Source organism: Artibeus jamaicensis, unplaced genomic scaffold (assembly GCF_021234435.1).
Source record: "Artibeus jamaicensis isolate MK-2021 breed Jamaican fruit bat unplaced genomic scaffold, CSHL_Jam_final contig_511, whole genome shotgun sequence".
Lineage (NCBI taxonomy): Eukaryota > Metazoa > Chordata > Mammalia > Chiroptera > Phyllostomidae > Artibeus > Artibeus jamaicensis.
The window spans coordinates 3,885,170-3,898,955 of NW_026521866.1; the positions used below are offsets into that span (position 1 = coordinate 3,885,170).

A 13,786-nucleotide genomic window follows, 5' to 3' on the forward strand; every position below is an offset into this window, starting at 1 on the left:
CTTGTCTTTAAGCCTTGTCATTTTAATTATTTTGTGTCTTGGTGTAGGTATCTTTGGGTCCAACTTATTTGGGACTCTGAGCTTCCTGGATTGTGTATTTTCATTTCACCAGACTGGGGAAGGTTTTGGCCATAATTTCTTCAAATAGATTCTCGATCCCTTACTCACTCTCTTCTCCTTTGGGAATTCCCATGATGCTGATGTTATACTTCATGTTGTCCCAAACATTTTTTAAGCTCTACTCATTTTATTCAAATTATTTTTTCTGAGTTCCAGCCAAGATGGAGGCAAGGTAGAAACCCTTCGTTTCCTCACACAACCAAAAGGAGGATAATGACCAATTTAAAATCAGACAGAAGTATCAGAAAATCAAACTGCGTGGACCTCCAACAAAGGAATTAAACAATCAACCAGACTGGTAGGAGGGATATGGGCAGACAGGCAGATGGAGAGAATCCAGGGTGGCTTAAAGGACCCTCAATGAGGCAGCAGACCATGCAGATGGGGCTGGCTAAACAGGAATTGAAACTCAGAGTTGACTGTGGGCTACAGCAAGGGTTGCCATGGTGAGAGAAACTCCCAGTCTGACAAGAGAGTTTGTTGGAAAGTGGAGCTAGACCCCAGCAAGTGAGCTGCATTCTTCCTTCTCTGACCCCTCCCCAACAGACATCACCACAACACAGCAAACAGGACTGACCTGCTCTGGAGACTACCTAAGGCCCCACCCCCTTACAACTTAACAGGTGCGCTGAGACAAAGAAATATGGCTCAAAGGAAAGAACAGAGCAAAACTCCAGAGAAAGAGCTAAGCAATGAAGAAATAGCCAACCTACCTGGAATTTGAAAAATTGGTACTCAGCCCTGGCTGGTGTAGCTCAGTGGACTGAGCACAGGCTGTGAACCAAAAGGTCGCCAGTTGATTCCCAGTCAGGGCACATGCCTGGGTTGCAGGCCAGATCCCCAGTAGGGGGTGTGTAAGAGGCAACCACACATTGATATTTCTTTCCCTCTCACCTTCCCTTCCCCACTCTCTAAAAATAAATAAATAAAATCTTTTAAAAAATTGGTAATCAAGATGCTTACAGAACTGATCAATCTTAGTAGAAAAATAAAAGAACAAATGAAGATCACCCAATAAAGCAATATAAGAAATAAAGCAAAATATTCAGGGAACCAATAGTGACAGAAAGGAAACCAGGATTTAAATCAATAATTTGGAACAAAAGGAAGAAATAAACATCCAACCAGAACAAAGTGAAGAAACAATAATTAAAAAAAAAAAGAAGAGAGACTTAGGAACCTTTGGGACAACCTGAAACATTCCAATATCAGAATTATGGCAGTGCCAGAAGGAGAACAACAGCAAGCTGTTGAAAACTTATTAGAACAAATAATGAAGGAAAACTTCCTCAATCTGGTGAAGCAAACAGACTTCCAGGAATTCCAGGAAGCCCAGAGTGTCCCAAAGAAATTGTACCCAAAGAGGAACACACCAAGGCACATCATCATTAAACTGCCCAAGATTAAAGATAAAAAGAGAATCTTAAAAGCAGCAAGAGGAAAATAGAGAGTTACTTTTAGAGGAGTGCTCATAAGACTGTCAGCTGATTTCTCAAAAGAAACCTTGCAGGCAAGAAGGGGCTGGAAAGAAGTATCTGAAGTCATGAAAGACAAGGACCTACATCCAAGATTACTCTACCCAGCAATGCTATCATTTAGAATGGAAGGGCAGATAAAGTGCTTCCCAGATAAGGTCAAGTTCAAGGAGTTCATCATTATATGAAGTGTTAAAGGGACTTATCTATATAAAGTTGAAGAAGATTAAAAACTATGAACAGTAAAATGACAATAAATTCACAACTATCAACAACTGAACCTAAAAAACACCGAAAACAAATACTAAGCAAACAACTCAAACAGGAACAGAATCAGAGAAATGGACATCACATGGAGGGTTTTCTGTGGGGAGGGGAAGGTGAAGAATAGAGGGGGAAAGGTACAGGGAATAAGCAACATAATTGGTAGGCATAAAGTAGATGGGGAGAGGTTAAAAATGGCATAGGAAACAGAGAAGTTAAAGAACTATGTACAAGCCATGAACATGAACTAAGGCAGGGGAATGCTGGAAGGTTGGGGGGTTTAGGGCAGAGGGGGGATAAAAGGGAAAATTTAGAAAAATTATAATAGCATAATCAATAAGATATATTTTTTTAATTATTTTTTCTGTTTCTGCTCTGCTTGGATGTTTTTTTCTACCTTGCTTTCCAAATCACTAATTTGATCTTCTGCTTCATCTAACCTAATGTTTATTCCTTCCAATGTATTACATATTTCAGATATAGCATTCTGTATTTCTGGTTCTTTTTTTATAGTTTTGATGTCTTTTTTCATGATGTTAAGTATCTTTAAAATCATTATTCTAAACTATCTGATAAATTGCTTGCTTCCATTTCATCTAGTTGTTCTGGAGAATACTCCTGTTCTTTCCTTTGGGGCCTATTTCTTTGTTTTCCCATTTTGGCTGCCTCTTTGTTTTTGTTTCTATGTAATAGGTAGATCTGCAAGACACTGGTTCAGAACTAATTTGAACACTGCCTGTGACTGGCCCTGAGCACCTGTTTGGAACTATCAGCCATCTATAGCTTGTGACTCCCTCTGTTATGCCTGGGTTTGTGCAGAAAGAACCAGATGGGGCAACAAGGCTGGCTTTCATCGGCGCCAGGCCTGGAGAGTCGGCCTCTGCCTGTAGGCTCTCTGTAGGGTTAATCAGTGAATGATTTCTAGCTGTGCTCCTCAGCAGCCGAACTTAAGCACCACAGGATGGGGCAGAGTTATTCCTGAAGGGGGGGCTATTGCTTCTTCTCAGGCTAATGCCGGAGAAGCCCGAGAAAGACAGCTTCTGGGGTATGGGGAATGACTCAGCACAGGGATCCTGGCAGCTGTTCCTTCAGTCCTCTCCCCAGCGCCACCAGCCTCAGACTCTCTCAAGCGTCTATAGTCCACCCTGTCCTCCCTCTGCCACAGTCCAGGGGAAAGAGCTACAGACAGAATTTTGTGTGTTGACCTTTTAAGAGGCTCTCTGCATCTTCAGCCATCTCTCCCTGGTGCATGGAATTCCTGTTTTTCATAGCTGTATTTTATTTGTGTTCCTTTTCTGGTTCTGGTGCAATAGGCTAGGGAACACAACTTTGGATTTAGACCCCACTCTGTTCATGGGGGAACCCCTCGGCTGCTGATCTATCCTTCCAGCACTTCAGCCGCCTCACATGGGAGCCCAACGTCTGGCACCTCCTCTGCACTCCCTACCAATCTCATTGTGAAGTGGTTTCTCCTGTCTGTGGTTACAAGGGTTCTCTCCAATTAGTGTTCAATTGTTTATTCAGGATGATTTTTCAATAATTTAGTTGTAATTCCAGTTTGGTCCTGTGAGAGGGTTAGTGTAGCTTCCACTTACTCCTCCTCTATCTCGGGTCCAATTCTTGGGTAGGCACTTCTAACTGAAGTCATTATGCACTGAAGTATGGTCTGTGCTGACTGCTGGTAACCTGGGTCAGTGTCATTCTAACTCTCAGACTGCATTTTACCCCCCTTAAGTTAGTGTGAACAATCCTTAAAGACTCTTAACGTAATTTTTCCTCCCCATTCCATCTGCCCTAATTCAGACCTCCATCACATCCTGTGTGAACAATCATTAACCCTCTTAACTGGTTTGGCAATTAATGATAAAGTATGAGATGCTTGTGGTGTCTTTGCCCTCAATTTTACCCAGTTCAACCCATATTCTACAAAGCTCCCTATAGTCTTTCTAAAAAGAGTAATCTGCTCACATCATTTCCCTGCTAAAATCGTTACATGGCTCTCTACTGCCTATATAGACTATAAATACAAACTCAGTGGTGTGGCACAAAAAAGTCCTTTTAACAATCTGATCCTAGCCAACATACCTAGCCTGTCTCACTCTGCACCACGCCCACACACCTCCTATGCTCCAGGTGCAGTGGATGCCCACTGCAGAGAAGACAAACAGGTTTAACCTCATGTGCTAACTCCAAATAACTGGTAATGGCTGCCTGAAGCACCCTGTTAAGAACACAGAATCTGCTCATAAATCTAGCAGCAAAAATGCAACAACTGATTAAGCAGTGTCTGCTTTTGGTATGAGGAAGTAGGTGTTGTTGCCAACGCATATGCACTATTGTTGTTTGAAGAGTTCTTCCACATTTCTTAACCTTTGTACTTACTGTTGCTTCTGCCTAACATGCCCTTCTCCTTTAATCCCACTGCTCATCCTTCAAGAACTCCTGAAAGATAGATCTTCTCTGTGAAACATTCCTAACATCAAACCAAGCAGAGTAAGTCACTCTCTCCTGGGCTCACAGTTTTCTACACATGTCTCTATTATTTTGGAATTATTGTACTATACTGTGTTAGTGTATGCACCAGTGATCTTCTTAAAGATATGGGTGCACTTCATTCCTCTTTGTAACTTCAACATCTAGTATGGTACACTTAGAAGGCACTCAAATAATGGTGAAATCAATAAATCACATTGTGTAACAGGTGATTCCTCTAAAATAGCATTTTCAATAAAATCCAGGAAAACTTGGCCAAGGTGACTGTTAGTGGCATTCTACCCCTACCCATCACATCTATCTATCTAATCTATATCTCTCAGGAATACAAGATATTAAGAGGGTATATGCTAGATAGGAATTTGACTTCCATTGGCAGGGGAGAAATGGAGAAATAAAACAGGAAAAGACAACAAACCCAATTTTTGTAAACATGCATTACTACAGTTGCATGTTATTTAAAACAGGTAAAAACACCAAACAATTGATATGTCCAACAACAGCAGATTCAATTTTCCTATTTTCAAATAAGTAGTTTGCATATAGCAAACTAATGTTACATGTAATGAAAAGCAATGTACCTCAAACATAACGTTGACCTAAAGAAACCAGACATAAAAAACACATAATTTAAGGCTCCATACATAGAGTTCCGGCCACGATGAAGGCAGAGGTAGAAACCCTCGGAGAAGCAAAAGAAGGATAACAGCCAAACTAAAAACAATAAACAACCAGAAGTGCCAAAAACAAAACTTCATGGAACTCCAATAACCAAGGAGTTAAACATTCACCCAGACCAGTAGGAGGCAGAGACAAGCAGCCTAGGGGGCAGGATGTGCAGTAAGGCAGCTGACCATGCAGGAAAGGCAGCAGAGTTGGCTGAACAGGAAACTAAAGACCCAAAGCTAACAGTAAACTGTGGGGATTGCAATGGCAGGAGAAACTCCCAGTCTCACAGGAGAGAGTTCTTTGGAAAGAATCAAGCAACTGAGCAAGTGAGCCACATTGTTCCCTCTCTGACCCCTGCCTAACAGACAGCACCAAAATGCAGCAATGAGGGTTGCCTTGGAGTGAATACTTAAGGCTCTTCCCCTTTACAACATAACGGGTGCACCAAGACAAAGAAATATGGCCTAAATTAAAGAACACATCAAAACTCCAGAAAGAGCTAAGTGACAAGCAGATAGCCAACCTATCTAATGCAGAGTTCAAAACACTGGTAATCAGCATGCTCACAGAAATGACTGAGCTTGGTCACAAAATGAAGGAAAAAATGAAGGCTACCCAAGTGAAATAACAAAATATATAGGGAACCAACAGTGAAGGGAAGGAAACCAAGACTCAAATAAACAATTTGGAACAAAGGGAAGAAATAAGCATGCAACTGGAACAGAATGAAGAGATAAGAATTCAAAAAAAATCAGAAGAGGCTTAGAAACCTCTGGGACACCTTTAAGCCTCACATCAAAATCATAGGAGTGCCAGAAAAAGAATAAAAGCAAGAATTTGAAGTTATTTGAATAAATAATGAAGGAAAACTTCCTCAATCTGGTGAAGCAAACAGACTTCCAGGAATTCCAGGAAGCCCAGAGAGTCCCAAAGAAACTGTACCCAAAGAGGAACACACCAAGGCACATCACCATTGTTATCCAAGATTAAAGGTAAAGAGAGAATCTTAAAAGCAGCAAGAGGAAAGTAGAGAGTTACTTTTAAAGGAGTATCCATAAGACTGTCAGCTGATTTCTCAAAAGAAACTTTGTAGGCAAGAAGGGGCTGGAAAGAAGTATCTGAAGTCATGAAAGGCAAGGACCTACATCCAAGATTACTCTACCCAGCAAAGCTATCATTTAGAATGGAAGGGCAGATAAAGTGCTTCCCAGATAAGATGAGATTAAAGAAGTTCACCATCACCAAGCCCTTATTATATGAAATGTTAAAAGGACTTGTCTTAGGAATAGAAAAAGATAAAAAACTATGAATGGTAAAATGATGACAAACTCACAACTATCAACAACTGAACCTAAAAAAATGAAAACAAAACTAAGCAAACAACTTGAACAGGAACAGAATCAGAGAAATGGACATCACATGGAGGGTTTTCAGTGGGGAGGAAGAGGGGAAGGGGGGGAAGAACAAGGAATAAGAAGCATAATGGTCATCATAAAATAGATGGGGAGAGGTTAAGAATGATACAGGAAACAGAGAAGTAAAAGAACTTATATGCATAACCATGGACATGAACTAAGGGGTCAGGAATGCTGGAGGGTTTGGGGGACCAGGGCAGATGGGAATAAGGAGGAAAAATTGGGAAAATTGTAATAGAATAATCTATAAAATATACTTTAAAAAAAGTAAGTTCACAAACTAGTAAGCCCAACCTATGCTGACAAAAACTAAGACAATGATTATATGTACAAGTTCTGGGCTACTTCTGATATTCTTTTGTTCTTAATCAGGTTGGTGCTTACTTAATTGGTTATGTCACTGATTTGTGCACTTTTCTGTATATATGCTGAACATCAAAAAAAATTTTGTGGGAAATCCAAGAAAGTAATTTTTGAGAAGGAAATGTCTAAAGAAATTAGATTTTTAGACAGAATAAAAATGGTCAGTGGTTTAATTATCTTGAAATACACACACACACACACACACACACACACACACACACACACCATGCACCAAAAAGTCTTTCAGAGATCCTGACCAACTCTTCATTACCAGCCTATCATCACTGAAACAAAAAATATCTGTTGAACTCTCCTGCAACTAGATGAAATATGCTTCAATTGTATAGAAATTTGGTGTGATGTTTCTTTAATGTATTTTCTTTGTATAATGAGGGCCAGGCAAACAGCAAGAAGGTGTCATAAACTATACTTGATACATTAAAAATCATTGCCAGTTAGACATTGATCTAAAAACAGCAAAGACTGGATCAAACAAGTGCAATAAATTCAACAAAGAAAAAAATCAAACACTTGCTGTTTTACTACCACTCAAAAGTAACTTTACAGAAGTTAGAATAGGCAAAACATCACCACTTTTCCCCATTAATTTGCATTGCTTTATATACATCAGTATTTTTCTGGTTCCTAAAGTAATCGTGATGCTATGAATGGTCTAAAGTACTTAGCCAAGACCAAAAATCATTTGCCTAATGATACTTGATTTTCATCTCTTGTTTGTTTGGTCAAGATAGTTTATGAGCATATCACAAATAATATATTTTATCCACATGTTCTACTTCAGAGAAGTAATGAAAAGGCATGTTTACAAAATGGGGAACTATTTCAAATGTGGTTGACTGCCAACACTCTGAATGGTTTAGGGACATTTGTACCCCAAAATATCTATAACTACCTGCAAGAGGAAGGCCAATTATTGCAAGATTTGTCTCAAACCAGTTCTTGGCAATCCACCTAACTCAGTCAACCAGTACTAGACCCCAGGCCACATTCAATGACCTCCCCTCAGCTCCAGTGTATCTAAGTTGCTATCCCAAGATAGGTTCCTTTGGCTTTAGTTCCCAGGTATGTCTCCCTTCTGATAAACAACTTGTACAGACTGTGCTCTCTGAACCTCCCCATTCAACTTTGCTCTGTGGTATTCAACAAGTAACTGTTGAACATATGAATGAATATAAAAGCAAGATACCAGAAAGAGACACTTCCTAAATCTAACAAAGTTTGAACACCAAAAACAACTAAACCCTTTAACATATCTCCTTCTATATTAAAAACAAAAAAACCCAGTAGCAACAAGCATACCCTGTGCTGAGCTCCTTGGAAAGATGTCTGATTCTAGGGCTGGTGCAGAAAATACGCATGATAAGCCTTGAAGCATCCTATAGTCCAGAAAGCAATGACGTGCTCAAAAACACAAATAGATGGCTGCATGGCAAAGGGACAGAGGAGCTGGCCTTGAAGGCATTTCCAATGACCACAGCTAGAATAATGTGAGCAAAAAATTAAGTAATAATGTAATGAAAAACTGAAGTATAAAATGTATGGGAGTCCAGACTGACATAAATGACTGACTAAGGAAATGGGGGAGAAGGGACAAATCTGCCAAATAATATTAAGAAATCAGCCCTGGCTGGTGTACCTCAGTAGATTGAGCTCAGGCCTGCGAACTAGACAATTGCGGTTCAATTCCCAGTCAGGGCACATGCCTGGGTTGCAGGCCGGTTCCCTGCAGGCCAGTTCCCAGCAGGGGATGTGCAAAGGGCAACCATACATTGATGTTTCTCTCCCTCTCTCCTTCCCTTCCCCTCTAAAGATAAATAAATTTAAAAAAAAGAAATTATTCCTCCCTCGAGGAGGCCCCTTCCTTGAATGCAGGCTGGACTTAGTAACTCCTTATCAAATAATAAATTATATAAGGGTAAAAACAGTAACTCTTTAGTAGAGAAAACTGGCACACACAGTTCACATCACCAGTGATTTTGTGGGGATATCACATGCTCCAATCCAATGTGATGAGAGGAGCCCTTCCCCTTCCTGGTATTTCCTCACTCGAATGCGAATGCATAACCCAGTCTAGTCAGGAAAACATCAGGCAAACATAAATGAAGGACAGCTTACAAAACTTCTGACCCAGTACTCCTCAAGACTGCCAAGATCATAGTAAACAAGGGCAGTCTGAGAAAATGCCACAGACCAGAAGAGACTAAGGACACATGACAACTAAGTGCAATATGGCCCTCGGTGGGTGGCTCAGTTGAAGGTTGCAAGGTATGATGATACCCAGCCACGGCATGTACCTGGGTTGTGAGTTTGATTCAAGACTGGAGGGCATCTGAGAGGCAATTAATTGATCAGTGTTTCTCTCTCGTGTCCATGTTTCTCTCTTGTTCCCATACCCCTCCCTCTCTCTCTAAAATCAATCAAATATAAACTTAAGTAGAATTTAAAAAATTAAATGCAATATTGTATCTTGGATAGGATTCTGAAACAGAAAAGAGACAATAATAAAAGAAAATATTTTTTATAAAACCTAGGGAAAGCCAAAAGAAGTCTGCAGTTTAATTAACAGCAATTAATAGTAACTAATCTGCCGTTTAGTGCCAAGATTGGCTTCTCAGTTTTGACAAATATACAAGAGTAAGAGGTTAACATCAGGGAAACTGGGTAAGAGATACACAGGAATTCTCTGTGTGTCTTTGCAATTTTTCTGTATATCTAAAATGATCTCAAAATAAAGAGTTTATCAAAAAACCCCACAATACTTGGCAACAAACAATATTTTCCTGATAGTTTTAAACAAATGCCTGGGAGAAGATAGTTTCCGGTTTTTTCTACTTTACCAACAGGAAGCAAATACACATAGTATGCCTCCAATGATACTACTATAAAAGTGGAATGGAATCCATTGCCATTTTACAGAACCTATGATGCAGGAAAGTGATTTTGACCATGCAAGTACAACTGGGAGAGTGTGATTCTTCACCTCTTATCAACATAGTACCTGGTATATCAATGATTTTTTTCTTCTAAAGTTGTCTCAAAACTCTTAGTGAGGCTATTGGTTTCCCAACAGAGTCCCAACTTACTTTAAGTACCAGTATCTGCATATGACTAAATTCTTTCCATTTGTTTTTCTTTGCAGAGGGCAGGAATTCAGATTAAAAATCACAAATGCATTACTCCAAAATTTCTCCCCAAAATGTCCTGTGGCCACTCCCATATAACCCAAGTGGAAGTATGTAGGAGAGTAAATTAAAGTTGAAAGTGACAGCAATTTGAACTAATTATAACTAAAACATCTTACTTTTGCAAATTACCACCTGAACATATTATTAAAGCCCCTCCCCAGGGCCTAGAAGAGGCCTGTGCATATGAGTGGGCTTAAAGTTGAAGCTGCATTAGCTTCATGGTAAATTTACCACTGTTTGTTTTATTTTTTCTTCTTTTATGACTGGGACTATAAATATTTATGTTTATATCAACGATGGAAACTTGAACACTGCTTGCACATGGGAGAAACTCAATGCATATTTTAAAAATTTAGTTAACCCCACATATTTGGACATATTGTTCAAATGGAGTAATTCCTACCTTATTCTATAATTGATAAAGCATTTCCCTAACCCCTAACACTGTCATTCACCCTCAACCTCTACCCTAAAAACATACACATATACCTCAAGTATTCCTTTCATGTAATGATCAAGATGCAAGTACTTAATATATATGAGAACAAAAATTTAATGTTTTTAAACATGTTTCCACTACACTTCAACCTTGTCCACAAATATTCTCTCTTTAAAATCAAGTAGTATATTATTCCAAAACCATTTCTCCCAATTAGCATGAACCTGAGAAGCTTGACTGATCATATCCTCTTTTCAAATCCCAAACAAAACCCGAATGTTCCCCATAACAAGAGACCCCTTTCTTTATCAGTATGCACGCAGGCTTTCATTGTTCCTCCCAGGAAAACCTGTCACCAACCTTAAGATAACTTTAAACCAAGAGGTGATCATAATTTTTAGAATGTTCTTTACACATCTAAAGCTAAAAGTACATCAAAAACTTTAAAACCAAAATCTTAGAAAGTTATTTTTATCATACGGGTATTTAAAGCCTAAGAGGCTGCTGAGACATGCAATGATTCTAAGCTCTAATACTACTGTTACTAATACAAATTCTTTGTGGCATCCCAGAAAAAAAATTTAATCTTGTGAAGATCTGGAATACAACCTAAATTCCATTAATGACTACTTTCTGAAGAATGTGTGCACCAAACTGTGTTCTAAATGCCAGTACACTGGTGACAAACAAGCAGGTTGTATTTCAAGAGTCTAAATGTCTTTAACTCATTCCTGATGATGTAAAAGTATAAACTTCACTTCTGTGAAAACCTAAATATAATAACCTTTTATCAAACAATATGGATGTATGACTAAGAGTACATAAACACTGGGGAAATAAAAATTTTAAGCAAAGCTACCTCAGAAGAATCATAAGCCTCTTGATTATAAGCAACAACATATCCTCTTATCATCACAGAAATACTTCATAAAACATATTGCCAGCTGCAAAATCCTAATGCATAATTTAATCATTTTTACTCTTAAGATATCCCCTAAAGAACTAACTTTACCTTTTTCTTTATCTCCTTCAGACCTATATCACACTGCTTTTATGGCCACGTTAGTATAAGGTTCTACACTGAATTTGAATACTAAAAAAATTACTCATTCTTCCAATATTGATCTCATTTCCATGCCTCCCACACCTTCCATAATTTTTTAATTTTTCTTATAAGGTATTTCTAATTTCTTAAATTAAAACTGAATATGGATATTCTGGATGTATAATAACGTTAAAAGTAAACAAGAACTAAAATCAATTACTACTACATTAACCCCAAAATAAGCTCAAAAACTATTTGAGGAACTATTTCTTTCTGTGGTATGAAACGGAGTTACGCTGCTGATAGTCATAAGAATTGATACTACTCATTCATTCAACTCAACAGCAGAGAGCGGTTGGCAGCCAGCTGAAATATTCACTTGGCTTGAGGATTACGGAGAGGATCCAGTTTCTCCACACTGAACACAATCCTGAGTACCACCCATCACGTGTTTGCTAGACCAGTGGCTTTACAACAGGGGATTATTTTGCCGCCAGGCACATTTGGCCTTGTCTGAAGACTTTTTTTATTGCTACGATTAAAAAGAGGGGGAAAATCGTTACTGGTATGTACTAGGTAGAGACAAGGGATTCTTCTAAACATCCTGTGTTTAGAAGACAGCCCCCACAACAAAGAATTATTCAGACAAAAATGTCAATAGTGCCAAGGCTGAGAAATCTTGACCTAGTTATTTGTCCCAAACAGCTGGACTGTACCAGAGGCACAATGATGGTATGAAAGGAACACAAGATTAAGGGAGGACGGGAACTAAAACTTACTGAGTACCTGCTACATACCAAGCCATGTATTCATCACTTTACACATATCATCTCCTGGAAAACGCTATCCCATGATGAAAGTGGTCTCATTTTACAGATGGTAAATCTGAACTCAAGGTCATTCAGCTAGGAAGGGGAGGAATCATGATGCCAGTGCAAACTAAATCTGTTTCATTTCACAATATTACAAAGTATAGAGGTTTAAAGACCTGGATTTGATTCAAAGAGGTAACAGTATGAATTTGAGCAAATTACCCAATTTCCCTACACCTCCATTTAGAAAATTGATTAGTATGTGAAAATATAAATGCTTTTGACCGCCAACAACATATAATCACCTTACAATGAAAAAGAAAAGAATGAAGGTGTCACAATTACTACTTTTCCTTAAAAACAGAATGTATGCAAGTGTGCACAGGCCAAATTAAACAGTATTTTTAAGAATCAGAACCAAATGTTCAGAAGATACTGTGCCTTCCATAGCCATGTAACTACTATGAAATCCTAGGAGGAAATAAACTGTCTAATACAAATAATATTTTTGTATGACTGTCCCAAAAACTTTAAATCAATCAACCCTAAAATGCTGAAGACTGCAACAACTTTGATCTGGCTCTTTCCACAATTGGTAACAGAGGTGGTGAGGTGAACTAAGGAGGAAGAGGATGGATTACGTGTCTATTATTGGTGGGGCAAAAAACAACTCTACTATTCTCCCCATATAGTATATTACATTGAAATCAGCACGTTTTCATTCATATTAATGATGCAAAAAACTTTTTTTCAATACAAGGTTCTGATTTAAAAAAAAAAACTACCACCAGATTCCAAGTCTTTGACAACTAAACTATTAATAAGTCCACAAACATAATTTAAACTACTCTCTTCAAGTTCAAGAGACAATGTAAACTGGTTTTGTTCTTGAAATCACCACTACCAATACTGCATCTAGGAGCACACTGCACACCACCACATTCTCCTTGAAACACTAGCTCTATTTTATAAATGTATCTTTCCATATCATATCAATACACTGTAAATAAATTATAATTGCAAGTGTTCCCCACTAACATAAAGTCCAAATCTCAATGTAATAAACACATCAAATAAACTAAAAGGTGTTTAAAAATTTCAAAAGAATCAGAAAGACTGGCCTTAAATTAATAAAAATTATAAAATTTGACTACCTAACATTAAAAATAATAAGTGTTCTGGTGGAACTGAAAGAATAGACAACATAATCTTCAATCTTCCTTATTTAATCAACTTAGATGAGGGTTTTCTTTATTTTAAAAAGTTTTTTATTCTTGTTTATTCTATTACAGGTGTCCCAATTTGTCGCCCTTTGCCTTCCTCATTAAATGTCATTTTACAAAGTAGTTCTGAATAACTTCTTTCACCTTAAGTATTTTATTTTGACACTTCCGCCAACCTGCTAAAAGTGAGGATGGATTATTTTTCTGTTTTTAAGACTTGCCTCTCAAAAGACTGAATTAGATAAAAATTGATTGGAGAAAC

General features: G+C 38.2%; 1 protein-coding gene across 3 annotated transcripts in view; it reads right to left on the reverse strand.

Annotated features, from left to right (window-relative positions):
• Positions 1-13,786, reverse strand: part of SPIRE1 (spire type actin nucleation factor 1) — a 310,943-nt gene that overhangs the window by 295,581 nt on the left and 1,576 nt on the right. The window lies entirely within an intron of this gene.